Source organism: Schistocerca cancellata, chromosome 5 (genome assembly GCF_023864275.1).
Source record: "Schistocerca cancellata isolate TAMUIC-IGC-003103 chromosome 5, iqSchCanc2.1, whole genome shotgun sequence".
Classification (NCBI taxonomy): domain Eukaryota; kingdom Metazoa; phylum Arthropoda; class Insecta; order Orthoptera; family Acrididae; genus Schistocerca; species Schistocerca cancellata.
This window is the reverse complement of record NC_064630.1, coordinates 664,541,448-664,564,005: the sequence shown is the minus strand read 5'-3', so window position 1 is coordinate 664,564,005 and position 22,558 is coordinate 664,541,448. Positions and strand designations below refer to the sequence as shown.

At 44.6% G+C, this 22,558-nt stretch overlaps 1 pseudogene; it reads right to left on the bottom strand.

The window, feature by feature from the left end:
- Positions 1-8,234: 8,234 nt before the first annotated feature.
- On the bottom strand, positions 8,235-22,084 carry LOC126188753 (uncharacterized; annotated as a pseudogene).
- Positions 22,085-22,558: the final 474 nt, after the last annotated feature.

The following is a 22,558-nucleotide window of genomic DNA, read 5'->3' as shown; positions in this document are numbered from 1 at the left end:
CATTTTCAGTGACATGTTGAGAACGAGATATTGCAAAACAACGAGATTACTCAAGAAATGCATGGTTAAAACGGGTATTAGAAAGGAAAATTTGAATGTAAGAATCGAAAGCCAAGTAAGGTGGCCATATAGAACTGCCAAGTAAAAGATGATTCCTAACGCACTCCATATCAAAAGAGTTGTTGTGTATAAATGCACTGTGTCATCGTCTTTGTATAGAAATGTGTCAGCTGAAATAGTTTTTATACAAAAATCTTCAACATGTTTTTGTTTCAAAGTGGAGCTGCGTAGAATGAATGTTAAAGCTGCAACAGTGATAAGGACAACGTTGCACGTGTCAGAGAACTTTGCGAGAGTCTCTACATTTTTGTGACTTTCAGGCAGGCATACCAGAATTACATAAAGACCAGAGAGAGCGAACAACAGAGCGAGAAACATGCAATACAGTCTAGCCTTGAGTGTCACAGTTATTTTTGCTTGCTTCCAGTCAAATGAAAGGGGAATAGTTCCGAATAATTTACACAGTAAGAGGAAAAACTTAACTTTTCCAGAGAATTTCATCACTGCTTCCATCTTCATCGTTGCTCGTCCCAGGCTAACACCAATTGTGAACGCGTGGACTGTGAACTCGTCTATAAAAGTCAATAACGTCATCCTCTATACTTCCCTTAATGGAAGTTCATCGATCTACACATATCCACTGCTTGGCTGACGAGACAATCTTACCCGAGTTATTAAGATGCTTTAAGGGACTGTGTTATCTAGATATTAGAAAACTGTTTTCTGAGTGCTGCTGTAGCTCATAAACAGACCAGGTCAAGCGTCATTCAGCCAGCCGCAAGAACAACAGAAAGGTAAGCAATTTTAATAACTATTGCACGTGTTCAGGTAACTACAGACTGCGAGCAGAATTTTAAGAGTCTTTTCATTACCATCTACTTATCTACATCTACATTTATACTCCGCAAGCCACCCAACGGTGTGTGGCGGAGGGTACTTTACGTGCCACTATCATTACCTCCCTTTCCTGTTCCAGTCGCGTATGGTTCGCTGGAAGAACGACTGTCTGAAAGCCTCCGTGCGCGCTCTAATCTCTCTAATTTTACATTCGTGATCTCCTCGGGAGGTATAAGTAGGGGGAAGCAGTATATGCGATATCTCATCCAGAAACGCACCCTCTCGAACCTGACGAGCAAGCTACACCGCGATGCTGAGCGCCTCTCTTGCAGAGTCTGCCACTCGAGTTTGTTAAACATCTCTGTAACGCTATCACGGTTACCAAATAACCCTGTGACGAAACGCGCCGCTCTTCTTTGGATCTTCTCTATCTCCTCCGTCAACCCGATCTGGTACGGATCCCACACTGATGAGCAATACTCAAGTATAGGTCGAACGAGTGTTTTGTAAGCCACCTCCTTTGTTGATGGACTACATTTTCTAAGGACTCTCCCAATGAATCTCAACCTGGTACCCGCCTTACCAACAATTAATTTTATATGATCATTCCACTTCAAATCGTTCCGCACGCATACTCCCAGATATTTTACAGAAGTAACTGCTACCAGTGTTTGTTCCGCTATCATATAATCATACAATAAAGGATCCTTCTTTCTATGTATTCGCAATACATTACATTTGTCTATGTTAAAGGTCAGTTGCCACTCCCTGCACCAAGTGCCTATCCGCTGCCGATCTTCCTGCATTTCGCTACAATTTTCTAATTCTGCAACTTCTCTGTATACTACAGCATCATCCTCGAAAAGCCGCATGGAACTTCCGACACTATCTACTAGGTCATTTATATATATTGTGAAAAGCAATGGTCCCATAACACTCCCCTGTGGCACGCCAGAGGTTACTTTAACGTCTGTAGACGTCTCTCCATTGATAACAACATGCTGTGTTCTGTTTGCTAAAAACTCTTCAATCCAGCCACACAGCTGGTCTGATATTCCGTAGGATCTTACTTTGTTTATCAGGCGACAGTGCGGAACTGTATCGAACGCCTTCCGGAAGTCAAGAAAAATAGCATCTACCTGGGAGCCTGTAGTAGATTCTGGGTTTCCAAAAACGACATGATACTCGAGCAAAAAACATGTTCTAAAATTCTACAACAGATCGACGTCAGAGATATAGGTCTATAGTTTTGCGCATCTGCTCCACGACCCTTCTTGAAGACTGGGACTACCTGCGCTCTTTTCCAATCATTTGGAACTTTCCATTCCTCTAGAGACTTGCGGTACACGGCTGTTAGAAGGGGGGCAAGTTCTTTCGCGTACTCTGTGTAGAATCGAATTGGTATCCCGTCAGGTCTAGTGGACTTGCCTCTGTTGAGTGATTCCAGTTGCTTTTCTATTCCTTGGACACTTATTTCGATGTCAGCCATTTTTTCGTCTGTGCGAGGATTTAGAGAAGGAACTACAGTGCGGTCTTCCTCTGTGAAACAGCTTTGGAAAAAGGTGTTTAGTATTTCAGCTTTACGCATGTCATCCTCTGTTTCAATGCCTTCATCATCCCGGAGTGTCTGGATATGCTGTTTCGAGCCACTTACTGATTTAACGTAAGACCAGAACTTCCTAGGATTTTCTGTCAAGTCGGTACATAGAATTTTACTTTCGAATTCACTGAACGCTTCACACATAGCCCTCCTTACGCTAACTTTGACATCGTTTAGCTTCTGTTTGTCTGAGAGGTTTTGGTTGCGTTTAAACTTGGAGTGAAGCTCTCTCTGCTTTCGCAGTAGTTTCCTAACTTTGTTGTTGTACCACGGTGGGTTTTTCCCGTCCCTCACAGTTTTACTCGGCACGTACCTGTCTAAAACGCATTTTACGATTGCCTTGAACTTTTTCCATAAAAACTCAATATTGTCAGTGTCGGAACAGAAATTTTCGTTTTGATCTGTTAGGTAGTCTGAAATCTGCCTTCTATTACTCTTGCTAAACAGATAAACCTTCCTCCCCTTTTTTATATTCCTATTAACTTCCATATTAAGGGATGCTGCAACAGCCTTATGATCACTGATTCCCTGTTCTGCACATACAGAGTCGAAAAGTTCGGGTCTGTTTGTTATCAGTAGGTCCAAGATGTTATCTCCACGAGTCGGTTCTCTGTTTAATTGCTCGAGGTAATTTTCGGATGTGCACTCAGTATAATGTCACTCGATGCTCTGTCCCTACCACCCGTCCTAAACATCTGAGTGTCCCAGTCTATATCTGGTAAATTGAAATCTCCACCTAAGACTATAACATGCTGAGAAAATTTATGTGAAATGTATTCCAAATTTTCTCTCAGTTGTTCTGCCACTAATGCTGCTGAGTCGGGAGGTCGGTAAAGGGAGCCAATTATTAACCTAGCTCGGTTGTTTAGTGTAACCTCCACCCATAATAATTCACAGGAACTATCCACTTCTACTTCACTACAGGATAAACTACTACTAACAGCGACGAACACTCCAACACGGGTTGCATGCACTCTATCCTTTCTAAACACCGCCTGTACCTTTGTAAAAATTTCGGTAGAAATTTTTATGAGGGGACTTCAAAAAGTAAGATACGCGTAATTACGGCAGGCCAAGTAACTTTTATTGAAAGCTGTACTGCACTTCAAATTGACACAGATGCGTGCTACTTTTTTCAGCCCAGTTGTCAAACCTCTGTAAACAGCTGTCGGAACGCCCTACCAATCGATAAATTCCTCAACGATAGAAATTCACACCTTGGTCAAAGAGCCATTCGAGAACTGCTGTGTAAACCTCCTCTTGGTCGGAAATTAGGCGATTGCTATGAATCAGTTCCTCGATTATCTGGACATTGTCGTCTGTTGACAATGTCATTGTCCATTGGTCCTGATCAGTACCACCCACACCTTGGTCAGATTGCTGGTACAGTTTTACTACGGCTAGACACGACATCGTATTTCGTTTATATAGCGTATTTGTTTCACGGCGAGCCTATGTGAAATTAAGATGTTTTGCCAACAAGAATCGTAGTTCACCTTGCACTTCAACTTTGGAGAACGTTTACAGTTAACGTTGCTATTCCACGCTGTGACGTAGCTGTTATTCGTACTACAGCAGAACTTTGTCTGCAGGAAACCCAGAACAAGTACACTCTTCTGACAATGTACCACTCTTTTTGACCAACAGTCATGCATAACTTACTTTGAAAAGTCTCCTCGCACGAATGGGCTTCAGCACAGCAGTCCATTACCAGACAGAAAGCGCTCACTAGTGGTTTCACATTCATCTACACTACTGGCCATTAAAATTGCTACACCACGAAGATGACCTGCTACAGACGCGAAATTTAACCGACAGGAAGAAGATGCTGTGATATGCAAATGATTAGCTTTTCAGAGCATTCACACAACGTTGGCGCCGGTGGCGACACCTACAACGTGCTGATATGAGGAAAGTTTCCAACCGATTTCTCATACACAAACAGCAGTAGACCGGCGTTGCCTGGTGAAACGTTGTTGTGATGCCACGCGTAAGGAGGAGAAATGCGTATCACCACGTTTCCGACTTTGATAAAGGTCGGATTGTGGTTTATCGCGATTGCGGTTTATCGTATCGTGACATTGCTGCTCGCGTTGGTCGAGATCCAGTGACTGTTAGCAGAATATGGAATCGGTGGGTTCAGGAGGGTAATACGGAACGCCGTGCTGGACCCCAACGGCCTCGTATCACTAGCAGTCAAGATGACAGGCATCTTATCCGCATGGCTGTAACCGATCGTGCAGCCATGTCTCGATCCCTGAGTCAACAGATGGGGACGTTTGCAAGACAACAACCATCTGCACGAACAGTTGGACGACGTTTGCAGCAGCGTGGACTATCAGCTCGGAGGCCATGGCTACGGTTACCCTTGACGCTGCATCACAAGCAGGAGCGCCTGTGATGGTGTACTCAACGACGAACCTGGGTGCACGAATGACAAAACGTCATTTTTTAGGATGAATCCAGGTTCTGTGTACAGCCTCATGATGGTCGCATCCGTGTTTGGCGACATCGCGGTGAACGCACACTGGAAGCGTGTATTCGTCATCGCCGCACTGGCGTATCACCCGGCGTGATGGTATGGGGTGCCATTGGTTACGCTTCTCGGTCACCTCTTGTTCGCATTGACGGCACTTTGAACAGTCGACGTTACATCTCAGATGTGTTACGACCCGTGGCTCTACCCTTCATTCGATCCCTGTGAAACCCCACATTTCAGCAGGATAATGCAGGACCGCATGTTGCAGGTCCCGTACGGGCCTTTCTGGATACAGAAAATGTTCGACTGCTCCCTGGCCAGCACATTCTCCAGATCTCTCACCAACTGAAAACGTCTGGTCAATGGTGGCCGAACACCTGGCTCGTCACAATGCGTCAGTCACTACTCTTGATGAACTGTGGTATCGTGTTGCGCTGCATGGACATCTGTACCTATACACGCCATCCAAGCTGTGTTTGACTCAATGCCCAGGCGTATCAAGGCCGTTATTACGGCCAGAGGTGGTTGTTCTGGGTAATGATTTCTCAGGATCTAAGCACCCAAATTGCTTGAAAATGTAATCACATGTCATTTCTAGTAAAATACATTTGTCCAATGAATACCCGTTTATCATCTGCATTTCTTCTTGGTGTAGCAATTTTAATGGCCAGTAGTGTACATTGATCATATTTACATGATTGGCTACAAATGTGTTTCTGTACCATGCAGTTGCAGTGTATGCTCTCGTCATTTGCTTATATCCTGCACGGAGCCACACACTATTACAAAGGCAAATGTAATGTCATTAGGATAATATTCTGGGTGTTATTACCGCTTTGAGAATATGTCGGATCAAAATGGCACGTAATGTCGTTCGGGAAGTCTGTGCGTTCTCCCTGTCTAAATGATTAGTTGCAGGTGGCTATTAGTTGCGATTTTTGAATGGCAGGAACACTTACATGAATGAATACAAAACTTATCTTCACGGCAGTGTTAGACATGAAGCCGCGTACTGACTGAGCGCGGCTGCTGATCGTAACAGTTCGTGCGCGGCAAATTTGTGCTTGCTCGCTTGCAACAGGCGCACTCAGTCTATAAGCGACTAGAACTCCGCTCTAGATGACCCCGAGCGTCCGTTACTCCGCACCTGGTGGTCAGTGCGTGCGTGCGAGATCACCATAAATACGACACGTGGCAACGACTGCCTTCAAAGTGATGTATAGCATCAAAAACAACAGGAAACCTAAACAAAAAGTGAGCTGGTAGATGAGAAAATTGTATCACCAAAGAATGCAGTACGGAAACCGCCTGTTGAAAGATATGACTTTAGAACTGGTGGACGATACAATCAAAAAGTTTACTCGATTGTCGCCACATGATTATGAACCATCAAACGCGATGTTCGAGCTAAAAATAAGAAAATTCGACACCCAGGTTCGAGAAGCTATTACTGTTAAGGACAAGTTCGCTATTACTTTGAGATTCTTAGCCACTGGAGAGCACATTCGCAATAGCTTTTTCGTGTGTCCAAACAAAGTACACTCCTGGAAATTGAAATAGGAACACCGTGAATTCATTGTCCCAGGAAGGGGAAACTTTATTGACACATTCCTGGGGTTAGATACATCACATGATCACACTGACAGAACCACAGGCACATTGACACAGGCAACAGAGCATGCACAATGTCGGCACTAGTACAGTGTATATCCACCTTTCGCAGCAATGCAGGCTGCTATTCTCCCATGGAGACGATCCTAGAGATGCTGGATGTAGTCCTGTGGAACGGCTTGCCATGCCATTTCCACCTGGCGCCTCAGTTGGACCAGCGTTCGTGCTGGACGTGCAGACCGCGTGAGACGACGCTTCATCCAGTCCCAAACATGCTCAATGGGGGACAGATCCGGAGATCTTGCTGGCCAGGGTAGTTGACTTACACCTTCTAGAGCACGTTGGGTGGCACGGGATACATGCGGACGTGCATTGTCCTGTTGGAACAGCAAGTTCCCTTGCTAGTCTAGGAATGGTAGAACGATGGGTTCGATGACGGTTTGGATGTACCGTGCACTATTCAGTGTCCCCTCGACGATCACCAGTGGTGTACGGCCAATGTAGGAGATCGCTCCCCACTCCATGATGCCGGGTGTTGGCCCTGTGTGCCTCGGTCGTATGCAGTCCTGATTGTGGCGCTCACCTGCACGGCGCCAAACACGCATACGACCATCATTGGCACCAAGGCAGAAGCGACTCTCATCGCTGAAGACGACACGTCTCCATTCGTTCCTCCATTCACGCCTGTCACGACACCACTGGAGGCGGGCTGCACGATGTTGGGGCGTGAGCGGAAGACGGCCTAACGGTGTGCGGGACCGTAGCCCAGCTTCATGGAGACGGTTGCGAATGATCCTCGCCGATACCCCAGGAGCAACAGTGTCCCTAATTTGCTGGGAAGTGGCGGTGCGGTCCCCTACGGCACCGCGTAGGATCCTACGGTCTTGGCGTGCATCCGTGCGTCGCTGCGGTCCGGTCCCAGGTCGACGGGCACGTGCACCTTCCGCCGACCACTGGCGACAACATCGATGTACTGTGGAGACCTCACGCCCCACGTGTTGAGCAATTCGGCGGTACGTCCACCCGGCCTCCCGCATGCCCACTATACGCCCTCGCTCAAAGTCCGTCAACTGCACATACGGTTCACGTCCACGCTGTCGCGGCATGCTACCAGTGTTAAAGACTGCGATGGAGCTCCGTATGCCACGGCAAACTGGCTGACACTGACGGCGGCGGTGCACAAATGCTGCGCAGCTAGCGCCATTCGACGGCCAACACCGCGGTTCCTGGTGTGTCCGCTGTGCCGTGCGTGTGATCATTGCTTGTACAGCCCTCTCGCAGTGTCCTGAGCAAGTATGGTGGGTCTGACACACCGGTGTCAATGTGTTCTTTTTTCCATTTCCAGGAGTGTATATCTAGAATAGTGCCTGAGGTTAGTGATGTTATCATCGAGACCCTGAAAAACTATATGAAGTTAAGTCAAATAAATCATTGTATGCGCTAAACTACAAAGAAGTCAAATTTTTATTGGGCCCCTTTACGCAGATTATGCAAGTTTCCAGAAACGTCTTTAAAAGTGCTTAAGAAGCAGTATTAGGGTTTTCTTTGTATCTGGATTCATAATTTGCAACACAAGCATGGGGTGCAGTTGTTGACGAAGTACCTTGTACGTTGTAATTTTCGGTGCCATAATTACAGAAATTCCTTTCACATGTCAGAATTAAAAATTCCATAGTTAATGGCGTGCTTGACTTCCGCTAAGGTATACGAATCGCATTTCCTTAGCTCATTGCCAATATGTTGCCCATTTGATACACAGGGGTCTGTGGCAGCCGTTGAACTCTATTCCTGATTTTCTTGTGTGGCTGCAGCGCTGTCTGACTTGAGAGACTTTTGGCGCCTTTTGGGTGAAGGAGCTGCTGGTGATCTAGAAGCATTTACTGCTTCAGTATCAGTATGCTCAATCTCCTCCTCTAACAATAAACCTTGGTTGCTGTGTGAAGTTTCATATTCCTAAAAATAAAATAAACTACATCTTAATTCCTTTTTTTATAGTTTCCGCGCTCAGAACAAGAATGGCTAACAACGGCACAACAATTTGAGAAACAGTGGGATTTTCCACGTGCTATAGGTGCTATGGACGGACAGAACATCATCTTACAAGCAACCATGGAATCGTGCACAAAATACTATAGCTACGAACATTTTTGCAGCATTGTCTTATTTGCTCTAGTAGATGCGGACTACGGCTTTCTGTCTGTAGATGTTGGGTGTCAGGGCAAGATATATGACGTTAGTGTCTTCAAAAATACTCAGTTATACTAGAAATTACAGGAAAAATCGCTGAACATTCCCCCTCCGACTGTACTCCAAGTACCATGAGTAACTGAAGTTCTTTACTTCTGTTTGGCTGACACAGAGCAATCACATTGAATGAATATATTGTGAAATCATTCTAAGGAAACTACGATAAAGATTCTATGGAAGGAGTGTTTAGTTATAGTCTGTGATGAGCACGTAGAGTGGTGGAGAATGCTTTTGGTGTTCAAAGTTCTGTGTTTAGGAAACCAATATCGTTGAAACATAAAAAAGTAATAAAGGTTGCCATGGATACTTTATATTTACGTAACTTTTTGAGAAGGCAGCCAAGCTCACGTGCACTTTACACTTCCAGAGATAGTCTTGACACGGAAATCAGTGGATTCGTAATTCCTAGTCGATGGAGAAATGAGCAGGAGGAGTCGTTACTCTCCGTCATTGAGAATTATTGCTCGAAGAGCAGGCAACAGTGGCAAGGAAATGTGTTTGCATTCCGCAAGACATTTTGTAGCAAAATATATACTACCTTGCAATATGATTATTAACCCACATATTATCAAAAGTCTTTGCAACCTACATTCCCACTCCAATTCCTTTACTTTGTCATACTAGGATTAAAAACTACAGTAATGAATAATACGTACATTAAGCAACGTATCCACAGTTTCATTAGGATTATTTTTGTCTGCCATAAACTCTAACTCATGAAAAGCAAACCATTTGGAGACATAAGCCGATGCTGCAGCTGTAAATAAACAAGAAACTGTTAATAATATTATGGTATCTGCAGTTTCTTTGCAAATTCATAATCAGTCTGTAACTAGTACATTGTTTGTGTTTATTAGATCTATTCTCACAATTACATAATTACAAATAATTCAAGCTATATACAATCTAGAAATTTAATAAATATGTACATACCAGAGCCTGTAGTGAGATGCTTCTTCATTCGAAACTTCTGTCTGCTGTAGCATGCCAATAGTGATGTCATCTTCTTTTTCATTTCATGAATTGGCATCTTAATTTCACTCCATTGTCTTTCCATGCTTCCTCACGTGTATTTTTGTTATGGTAGTCCTTTCGTTTATGGTTCCACAACACTTCTTTTGATCCGTATAGCCGTCTCAGGGCAAGACATGTCTAGTAGTCAGTTTTTGCCTCGAGCGAACAATAGGACTTCTGTCTCTACTACACGAGCAGAGCACTCTGAAATGTCTTTGCTGCGGACGCCAGACCGTTCCGCTTCGGTTCGCGGAACAGACGCAATGGATATACGGCTTTACATACCACATATGCAGCTTCTTAGCTGTTGCAGTTGAACAGGGTTCATATAATGTCCGTACCTCCTGCGTTAGGCGAGCTAGTCATTTCGGATATAAAGCATAGCTTTGACACTAAAACGATTTTTATTAATTAGTTACATGCACATTTAAGTGCACTACATCCCACAACGCCACGATGAACTATCACAAAAAGAAGAAGTCAAAAGGAAAGAAACTAAAAAAATAGAAAGGCTAAAGAACTGAAATACTGTGTTCGACAATGTGTTTATTTAGCATGTCAGAGACACTGGAAATAACAGAAAAGGCCTAGAAATAGATTTTATTACATTTAGTTTCATTCTGTGCTTGTCCCTCCTCTTCTCTCTTTCACCCTCCACAGCTCTCCACACTACTCCAAACCTCGCCTGTCCTCTGCTCTCCACAGCTCTCCTCTCCACACAACTCCAACTTCCCCTCTCTTTCTTCTCCTCCTCTGCTCTCTCCTTCTTCTCTCTTGTCATTTCCTCTCCTCTCCTCCAACCTCCTAGCCTCTCCTCCCCATTCCTCATCTCTGCTCCACACCTCTCCTTTCTCTACACTCCTCCATTCCCTACCACTTCCCCCCTCCTCTCCTCTCCTCTCCTCTCCTCTCCTCTCCTCTCCTCTCCTCTCCTCTCCTCTCCTTTCCTCTCCTCTCCTCTCCTCTCCTCTCCTCTCCTCTCCTCTCCTCTCCTCTCCTCTCCTCGCTAGCAGCACCATTATGAGGATGCAAATCAGGTTTGCTTGAAATACACGATGTAACAGCCGTGAGAGTTAGTTAACTTTGAGATTGGAAGTGGTGAGTTGATGTTACTCAAGAAGCATTTAAGGCAACTAAGACGCCATCATCAACACAACATTAAGTTTGAATAAGGTCGTGTAATAGGGCTACAAGAAGCTGAATGTTCCCTTTGCAATACTGAAGAAAGATTTCGCAGGAATGTAGCCACTGCACATAATTGCTGGCAGCGGTGGTCACGAGAAATTATTTATTAAGGACAACTGCATATGTAAATAATCGACTGGGCTTGACACGCTAAGGCACAACTGAAACCGTAATGTCCCTACAACATCCCACATTTGTAAGTGAATGTTTAGTGTTACTATTGAGGAATGAATATTTTTGAGTTATTTTTCAAGTGTATGTGCGAGGGGTCAAGTGAACATAGATGGGCCACTTTGCGACTTTCAGCCTTCCGTATCAGAGGCTTGATAGTCAGGACACGGAGCTTTGTGATACCTCTGCCCGCAACCGCTTTCGCCAACTCGCAGCGTCATCGCCCGAGGAGGACGAGGGAGCAAGACACGCAGCGGCGAGCGCCCGAGGACAGGAAACTGCAGGCATTCTGCAAGCAAACAGCGGGAAGACTGGCGGACGCCTTCACCTCGCTCAGGAAGGGACACGTTGTGAAGAGCCTAGCTGACAGTGAGAAGCACGATGGGAACTGATGGACAGCACATCCAAGGACGGAACGTCAAGACAGTACGCGCCGAAGTATCTGAGTTCTTCTGGCCTGGCAGCAGTCATTTTACCTGCATTAGAAATCAGGAATGTCCCGACGATTCCAGCATCCCACGGGCAGAGCGAGGAGCTTACACAAAGCGCGGAGAATTCGCGCAGGGACGTGTGTAAAGAAGTCCGCGTTCTTAAGCAAATGTTTTTCTCGACAGTAATGACGTACCTTATAAATCAACGACGCCAGCAGAGTCTGAGACGAAACTCAAACATGAGCCTGTCCAGGCCTCACCCTGAGAGAGCGGCTACAAAGTGTGGAACCGCGCGACCGCTACGGTCGCAGGTTCGAGTCCTGCCTCGGGTATGGATGTGTATGATGTCCTTAGGTTAGTTAGGTATAAGTACCCGTTTTGTTGAATATTAGAGGAATCGCCGCCTGGGTCACACGGATAAATCGGCCGTAGCGGAACATGTTTACCAGGAAGGTGATCATGAAATAAAATTCAGCGAGACGAGCGTCATATCAAAAACCTCGCATTATTATGCACGCTTGTATAGAGAGGCTATCGAGATTGATAAACATCGTAATAATTTTAACAGGAAAGACGAAGGTGTTAAACTGGATAAAATTTGGATGTCAGCGTTGCACCGCAAGCGTGACGATCGATTACTTTCAATCGAGAATGTTGGCATTACCAGAGACAATCTCATAGCCGACGCCACGTGATCGACTGTGGCGCACTCTGTACTGCCTATATAATCAGCGCTTCGTCGAGTTCTCTTCGCAGTTCGCCGCTTTACCTCCGGGGATGTCTCCCGCAGTCGGAGACGAAACGTCAGGAGAGTGTTTTATACTTCGACCACGGCCTATCAGCCCGGAAGTTTTAAGTGAAGACAATACCGGCCGTGAAAGCTTACATTGTATGATAGGTTTAAGTAGTTCTAAATTCTAGGGCACTGATGACCTCAAATGTTAAATTCCATAGTGCTCATAGCCATTTGCACCATTTGTTGCGTAGCTGCTCTCACAACAGCCTCGGAATGCAGAAAAACATCGTAAGAATGTGATATCATGAGAAAGATGCCAATTCTTGAGGCACGCACTAGCGCACGGTGGCCAGGAAATTACCACCTTACACGGAGAGGCGTGGCCATGAAACGGCGATCTGTCATTGGGCTGCATTGAAAATTTTGTTCGCCAAAGACAACGCCGAAAGGGAGAAAATTTCGGGTATGAGGGATGGATGAGGAGGGAAATGGGGAGGCGGTGATACGGCGCAGTAGCGAGAGCATATGGGCGCTCCTCACCTGTCACCAACAACAGCCTTCCGACACCGTGATAGCACAGATTCGCTCATGCAACCGACAAAGGGCAGACAACGCGGAGATCGTACCTGGGCCTCGCCGCAAACCAGCGATTGCTGATGATGGCAGTCAATTCGCTTCGCACAACTCCGAGGCGACGTGCGGAACCGACGCAGCACCTGCCGCCGTCAACAGTACGCGACGAACGATAACGGATAACGGTGAGACGATTCATCCATCCCTCCTTTCCCTTAATAACTGAGTCGTGTCGACGCCCAGTCAAATCGAGCCTGATATTTGTAATTTTGTTTTGGTTTGTGTAAACAGTACTGAAAAAAATACATTTCATTTATGTTTTTATCATATAAGCAATCTCTTTCGTCCCTTTTTGTTCGATTTCATTAACGTGGTACAATCTCCTTAGCCATTTACTCGTCTTTCATATCTGACAACAGAGAAGTATTCTCAGTTCATCACATTTTGGCGTCCAACGTTTGGCATCTCATTAGTCATCTACTCGACATTTCATGTCCGAGAGCAGCAAAGAATCCTCAGCTCACCACAAAACATTGCGTGCACCTGCCAGAAATGATCCGCTCTGCAACTGTCGTAATTCTTCTCAGTCGTGGTTGTGAACATTAGAAACTACTAGTATTTTACAAGATTTTCGCCTAATAAAACGGAAGATAGCGTGCACTTTGCTCTCAAAGTTCTAGTTATAACATTTTGTGGTAAGTGGTTACTACAATGCTTCTAGTCAACATACGTATTTTTATTGGACACTGGCCTGCGACAAACATTACAAGTCTCAACTACCTGAGCTGCATGGGATGTGTCGTTCCTAACCTGTTTCTTTATCAAGTTTAATTATTTTTCTGTGTTAGTTATCTGATCATTAAGGTGACCTTGAACAGTCTCTCCCCATTTAGGCAAATCCTGTGCCAAAGCATTTTGTATGTGACCTGATTAATCTTTAACAGCCTTTGCTAAAGAGTTCTGTTCAGATTATACTTTAGTAATTGCTGCACTGCTTTCTTTAATTGTTTCTAATCTTTCCGTAATTTGATCGTCCTTTTCCTTTAAAAATTTATGTAATTTTCTTTCGCTATCAGTGGAGACATCTCCTACGTGGGCTACTACCAGCTGAAGGTTGGATTTCGATGTATCTTGCACTAGTTGCAAAGTACTAAGATTTCCAGTCAATTTCTCTACAGATTCAGGACCACCTCAAATGGTGTTTTTCAAGCCTGAAATCTCGTTTGTTGTGGTTTCTAGATCGATTCGCAACACGTCGGTCACGTGACTATCAACAGTGGTTTCTAACTGCTTAATTTGATTCCTGACCCGCTCAGATATTTCCGCAAGTCGATTGGATAAGCTATCTTGTTGTCATCACCTATAGTTTCTTCCCCTTGATTTAGCAGCCATATCACTGGCCATAGAATCAAATTTTTGTAAAACTATCGTAATAGGATCTGGTACCGCACTAACAGATGTAGGAACAGTGTCGCCTGCAGCCGGCGACGCAATTTCACTCGTCGTAGCTAACATGTTATTAAAATTTGCAGGCAAATTCGGTCTCTGATACTTGATGAGAGCCGGCCGCGTGGCCGTGCGGCTCTAGGCGCTTCAGTCCGGTACCGCGAGACTGCTACGGTCGCAGGTTCGAATGCTGCCTCGGGTATGGATGTGTGTGATGTCCTTAGGTTAGTTAGGTTTAAGTAGTTCTAAGTTCTAGGGGACTGATGACCTGAGATGTTAAGTCCCATAGTGCTCAGAGCCATTTGAACCATTTGAACTTGATGAGACTCAGTTTCTGGATCTAAAGAAGCAATCATATCGACTGTTCTTCTCGTTAATAGCATATTAACGTGCAATACGTTTAGTCGAAACTATAGCTGATCGTAATGCAGAGAATATATAGAGATTATATCTGCGTACAGCGCATCGTCACAGATAAAATAAAATATTCTCTTCAAAACAATTGCAGATCACTACTGCATACTGCGCGCATTTAACTACGTATATCCGTTATCTTGCGCCCCTTTTTACAAACTGTATAATAAGTAAGAAAAAATTACAAAATATAATATTAATAACTGAATTTTCTAAGTTTTGAGCTTCAAATGAATTTTAGTTCTGGAATAAGTGGGACTAAGTTTTACTGAGGAATGAGTGGCATATTGTCTTACTCCACATTGTAGCCGTTAACAATGACGTATCCTTAAGTATTTACCAACTTTATCTTCTTGCGGTTTTATGTACTTTACCATTTTTGAATAAAATTCATTCATTTATAGATAATATTTTCAGCTTTCAGAAAATCGTAGATAAGCTGTTTGACATCTCACATTCGTACTGTTGTACTATATGAAAAGAAACTGACATTTGTTAAACAAACTTATTTTGAAATACAAAACACAATGCACTGTTTCAACGGTCTTATGAGCGGTCGCCATTTCAACTCTCCCTTTTTTGCAGCGGGTGAGTTAAATTAACGAGAAAGTAACAGAATGAAGTTTTGAGACCCAAAATACTGCTTTTTTGGAATAATATATTCGCTTGGAATATCTCAAGTGTGCCAGTTTTATTCGCATTGATCAATCGGACTTCATTAATTATGTAATAGGCAAGATCGAAGCAATTACTGCAGTTCGTAGTTATTTCGGTAAGATGGCCGCAATGATGACTAAACAGATATCACCCAAGCCTGTTATCTCCGTTCACGCAATAAAACCCACAAAATTTCCACTTGATAAACTGTCTACAACATGTTAATGATATTAATAGGTATCAAATAAAAGAGCATGAGACAATGGTCGAACGAAAATGAGTAAAGGTTTACCAGACAGACGATAGAGATAGCTTTACAAAGATAATGTAGTTACGAAGCTTATTCCTCCAAATTTAAAACATTGTGGATTCATTTTTAAATAAAAGGGTTTTCTCTGTCATCAGTGCCATAGTTCACAATTAGTCCATTATACTTGCCATTAGAAAAAAGCAATTTTGTTAAAAATAGGGAAAAAAACAGGAAAACACTATTAGACCGCTATAAGCGCTTCAAATATTTTTGAGAATTTGTAGCGTATTTACGATATGAGTTTTGCTGTCAAACGCATAACGATGCACTATCTGTCAATCCAAGTGGAAGTAGGAGAAGCGAATGTGTGCATAACATAGATACAGTTTGCTCCAGGTAGATTCCGAGAAGGTTGTCGGATGCCTACAAAGAAAAACGGAAGAAAATGTGCAGCCAGCTGTCAGGACAGCACTAGAACTCTGGGCCGCGCTGAATTCTTTGCAAAATAAGTGCATATACGCTTACTCAAAACGGCGAATCCATACATTGGCACGAAGTGAAATAATGCGCAAAACGAATGCCGCACAGCACGTGTGTAACTCTGTTAGATCTTACTTGTACCTAACCATGGGTGGGCTACCTGCGGCAGAATTCTTTGAATTGTGGTTCACGACCAATACAGAATTGGTAAGTAACTTACTTATTACTTTAATTGGCTGTAATTACTGGACGAAGGTCACACTCAGTCAACATATTTCGGACACAGTGGACATTTTGAAGTGACGACCACGTACAACTCAGATGACGTGGATTTTTCTGGGTAACCTGTATGTGCTGATACTTCGAAAATAGAAAAAAAAGCTAATCGGCTGATTTTGTGATTCGTACAGGCTTTTATCTAGTAATTACAACCAAATAAAGATAGAGTGACATGACACATTTCCGTTGGTTTATTTAAAATGTATCATTCATGTGCTGTGGCAACAGCAATATTAGTCTCTTCTACCTTATTCTTGTGCTTCATATATAATCAAAAAGTCGCCTGGAAAGCCAAGTACACCGCTAATTTGTTGATATTGAAGAAAACCAGTTTTATAAATTTAGTACTGGTATCGTCAGGTAATCTGCATATTTTACTACTCACACTTTTCAGTAGCTTAACATGCGTGACTAGAGACAGTGTGGAATGTTATTAAGCCTCAGTTTTAAGGAAAAATATCTCGAATGATACTGTTGTTGATAATTCTTCCGGGTTATAAGGCCGTGGTCCATAGAATTCTTCTATTCCTAACGTTTCGTCCAACACTACGTTGGACATCTTCAGAGGTATGGCTGGTCCTGCTGAGTCCTGCCGACTCAGCAGGACCAGTCTTTATTGTATGATCTCGAATGATAGTTGTAGAACGAGCATCCTCCTAGGTTCTAAGATATTACTCTTCGCAGTTATTGACAATATAGAATGTTCAGTTGAATGGGTCATCCAGGGACCTGCGTTTTCGCAACACGAACAGTTGAGGGCGCAGACCTGGTGTACCGTTTGTTCGACCAAAAAGAAGCCTCTCTCGGACGTTAAGTAGAAACTTCATACTGGAGTTAGACAGCCAACTTCTGATAACTTTCCTTCCCCCTTCTCAATGAAAACCAGGAATTTTTTTTATTTTTTAGATGTGGAAGAATTATTTGAGGAGCTTAGTTGTGAAAGGGGCGACCTGTGGTCTTTCAAGACTTCGGCTCATATTCCACTTTTCTCCGTAGCGGGCACGGATGGGGCAGCAAATCAGTTGTGCTCTTTACTTAGGAACCATCCTGATTTTCGCATAGCCGATTAATGTAAATCACAGGAAAACAGAATATGGTTGGTCATAAGGGTGCTGAACTACCACCCTCATGTTTTCGAATCCTGCTCCACCGTGCTCGGTGGAAGGCAGTACCGTATGGTTATTTCCTTCGAACATTTGCTGTTAAAAGATAGGCTGTTGAACCGGCAAGGCTCCGAACTGGAATACGAGTTTACACCGTTTATTTATTTTTACAAACAATCAAAATTCCATATTATATCACACTCGTAAAAATTTTAAAAGAGTCAGTTCTCACTTTGGAAGAGCCCTTTACTCAAAACTGATATCACAGGACTTGTTCATGATTAGATTTTACTTACGTGTCTTTAAAAATTGACCGCTATACTACAGAACCCCAGACAGTCTCTCACGCACGTATACGGGGGTTCGAAAAAGTACGGAAACGCCAAAAATACAACACAGTACCAGTCTCATACGGTCTAGGGAATCCCGTTGGCGTTCAAAACAGCTACCAGCCGTCTCAAAATGGATAAGTGCATTTCCTGTATGGTTCAAGGGAATTTTATACCTTGCTGCCTGCCAAACAGCGGTTAGTTCAAATAACGACTATGGTGGATAGCGATCACACAACCTTCTGTCCAAAGTATACCACAAAGGCTCAACAATGCTAAGAGATCTGATGACCGTGGTAGCCAGGGGAGATGCTACAGTTCATCCTCGTGCACGTAAAGCCAGTCCTGGACGATTCGAGCTGTCTGAACAGTGGCCCTATCGTCTTGGAACACAGAATTACCATTTGGGGACAAACATTGTACTGTGGGATGGACCCAAAATGGTCACATAATCTTGGAATTACTGCGACCTTGCAGAGTACCCTTGGGGCCCATGGAATACCACGATATGGCTGCCGAAACCATCACTGGACCCCGCCGTGATTCACTTTTGTTCTTAAACTCTGACCAAATGACTTCCTTGGATCGTTCCATAGCCTGGGTCCTGTGGCTTCAGCACCAGATTTTGCAGTTACAGGCATTGCATAACTGATGAAAGATTTTGGAATTCCATATCGCTGTGCAATTCCCTGATTATGGATCACCCTTCGTGTTGTTTTGGCACTAACAAGGTTCAAAAATACACTCCTGGAAATGGAAAAAAGAACACATTGACACCGGTGTGTCAGACCCACCATACTTGCTCCGGACACTGCGAGAGGGCTGTACAAGCAATGATCACACGCACGGCACAGCGGACACACCAGGAACCGCGGTGTTGGCCGTCGAATGGCGCTAGCTGCGCAGCATTTGTGCACCGCCGCCGTCAGTGTCAGCCAGTTTGCCGTGGCATACGGAGCTCCATCGCAGTCTTTAACACTGGTAGCATGCCGCGACAGCGTGGACGTGAACCGTATGTGCAGTTGACGGACTTTGAGCGAGGGCGTATAGTGGGCATGCGGGAAGCCGGGTGGACGTACCGCCGAATTGCTCAACACGTGGGGCGTGAGGTCTCCACAGTACATCGATGTTGTCGCCAGTGGTCGGCGGAAGGTGCACGTGCCCGTCGACCTGGGACCGGACCGCAGCGACGCACGGATGCACGCCAAGACCGTAGGATCCTACGCAGTGCCGTAGGGGACCGCACCGCCACTTCCCAGCAAATTAGGGACACTGTTGCTCCTGGGGTATCGGCGAGGACCATTCGCAACCGTCTCCATGAAGCTGGGCTACGGTCCCGCACACCGTTAGGCCGTCTTCCGCTCACGCCCCAACATCGTGCAGCCCGCCTCCAGTGGTGTCGCGACAGGCGTGAATGGAGGGACGAATGGAGACGTGTCGTCTTCAGCGATGAGAGTCGCTTCTGCCTTGGTGCCAATGATGGTCGTATGCGTGTTTGGCGCCTTGCAGGTGAGCGCCACAATCAGGACTGCATACGACCGAGGCACACAGGGCCAACACCCGGCATCATGGTGTGGGGAGCGATCTCCTACACTGGCCGTACACCACTGGTGATCGTCGAGGGGACACTGAATAGTGCACGGTACATCCAAACCGTCATCGAACCCATCGTTCTACCATTCCTAGACCAGCAACGGAACTTGCTGTTCCAACAGGACAATGCACGTCCGCATGTATCCCGTGCCACCCAACGTGCTCTAGAAGGTGTAAGTCAACTACCCTGGCCAGCAAGATCTCCGGATCTGTCCCCCATTGAGCATGTTTGGGACTGGATGAAGCGTCGTCTCACGCGGTCTGCACGTCCAGCACGAACGCTGGTCCAACTGAGGCGCCAGGTGGAAATGGCATGGCAAGCCGTTCCACAGGACTACATCCAGCATCTCTACGATCGTCTCCATGGGAGAATAGCAGCCTGCATTGCTGCGAAAGGTGGATATACACTGTACTAGTGCCGACATTGTGCATGCTCTGTTGCCTGTGTCTATGTGCCTGTGGTTCTGTCAGTGTGATCATGTGATGTATCTGACCGCAGGAATGTGTCAATAAAGTTTCCCCTTCCTGGGACAATGAATTCACGGTGTTCTTATTTCAATTTCCACGAGTGTAGTTCAAATTGCTCTGAGTACTATGGGACTTAACATCTCAGGTCATCATTCCCCTAGAACTTAGAACTACTTAAACCTAACTAACCTAAGGACATCATACACATCCATGCCCGAGGCAGGATTCGAATCTGCGACCGTAGCGGTGGCGCGGTTCCAGACTGAAGCGCCTAGAACCGCTCGGCCACCAGTGGCCGGCCTAACAAGGTTCGCCAGTACGAATTCAGCTCTCAGTGACATTTGGAGCTATCGTCCTCTTATTTTTCCACACTATCCTCTCCAACGAATGCCTGTCATGGTGACTCAGCACACACTTACATCTGCGTTGTGACTTAACGGAGGATGTTGTTCCGCTTTCCCTCAAGAGACCCCTGGCTTACGAAAGGCGAGCACCAGCAAATTGCTCTCCTTCGAATTCTTTTAGCTTCGGCGTAATGCACTCAAAACAACACAGAACAATGTTCTGATCACGACTGACACACGAAACGTATTGAGGACATCGCACAGGTGCCATTCTTGACCAAAGATAATAGCGCAACCGGCAGGCTTAGCTGGTACCTGCTTTTACATTCAAGCATGCATTTTTCGAGGTATTAATATTTTTTTCAAACCCTGTAGGTCTGTAAGTATAAATTAGTTGACTTCTAATATTATTTTATTTGAGTGTGAAGTCTACTTCTCTTACATCATTGAAAAATTTGCCTGTGTTTGAGTGAACTTCATCAATTTTAGTGCCATGTAAAAATATATTGTCAATAAACACTATGTCTCAGTTTTTCTCCATCAGTGTTCTATATATTCCACATATGCGAATGTCCATACTGTCGGTTGTCAGGCACTTGGGAAACTGCAGCACGGGTGCTGTTTACTTTCTCACAAATTTACTTTGTATGATCCAGTTTTAAAGTCATTTCCTTCCAAATCACTATTAATCTCCAGCAACCGTTTTCCGAATATGAAGGAGATGATACGTAGCAGTCGATTTCACTGTACTTTTAGTAATAATCAAGCAAAAATGCAGCTTTACTGCAACACATCTAAATGGTAGGAGGGAGCAGATTTCGTTTCGTTTATATCCGAGATATGACGTGGGAACTTGTTGAATAACCAGTAGGTGACCTACACTCTCTGTGTCAAGTGGATTCTACCGACATTGTGTCCTATTATTAAAAATGGAGGGCGAATGTAAATCTCTGGAGCACTTTTTGTTACTCTGTAGAAAAGCTGGTGTCATGCCAGTATTATACAGCCTGTCTGAAAATAAATTTAAAGTTTCTCTTCCAGCGCGAATCTATGGCGTTGCTCTAAGTTTGCTGTTTCTCGTCACGTCTATTAACTCTGTGTTTGTGGTTATGCGTTCGTCGTTTGGAAATTTGTGGTAAGTTCCTATGGGACCAAACTGATTAGGTCATCGGTCACTAGGCTTACACACCACTTAATCTAACTTAAACTAACTTACGCTAAGAACAACACAGACACTCATGCCAGGGGGAGGACTCAAGCCTCCTATGGGGAAAGCTGTGCGAACCGTGACAAGGCTCCTGTTTCGCTCGGCCACTCAGCCACCCTGAGCAGCCGAGTCATACAGATATGTGTTTGATATTGCTAAGCACGCCGATGCTGTCAACTTAGCTCTGGGTACAGCAGCAGCTGTAGTTTCAGATGATAGTAGTGCTGGTGTGAAATAAAGAAGTGTAGATTCCTTAAGTAATAAAATCACTGCTGTGGATTCTGTTCTACTCGCGAGGTACAACAAAGACTAGGGCTTTGCTAGCTTACTTTTGTCCTTTCAATTAATTATCGTAGTGGTGTGCTGGCCTTTGTTTTATGGCTTTATACTCAACTTTTTTGTGAATGGGACAGGTCTTACGTTCTTGCTGCCTGGCCTCTGTATGCATATTATGAGAACACTTGCCGTCTTACAGTTCAGCAACGTATTGGCGAGAAGATTTAGAGCCATTAAGAACAGGCTGATATCTTCATTCAAGATCGATAGTGAGAGAAAACTTGATTCTGGCATACTGGGAACAGTTGAAGATTAGTATCATCACAATGGTAATGGACTTTCCAGGACTGACTCGTTAGCAATCTTTGTTGATTACCAATTTATGTCAGGAAGTACGCCCAAATTGGTAATACAAGACAGACTTAAAAACACTGCAGTTCTTGGGGATACTACCGGCCTTACGAGTGTCAGATTGATGCATTTTATCCCATGCGACGTCAGTTAGAGTGCCAGCAAGGCGTATAGCGTCCAGAACCTTCTGGAAGTGTTGAGCTGTTTTGTGAGCACAGTCATGTATCTATACATGACGCTGTCACTTTGCTGAATATAAGCGACAGTCCAAGTGTGCCGTGGTCACGTACTCCTTGTGGCGCCTCTACCAGCTGTTATGGGTCGCCCTCATATCCCGATCTGCGAGCGCTGTGGTGAAAGAGGTGACTTGAACAGAACAGCTGGCGCTGAAGCTGCAGCTGCTGACTCACGACAAAA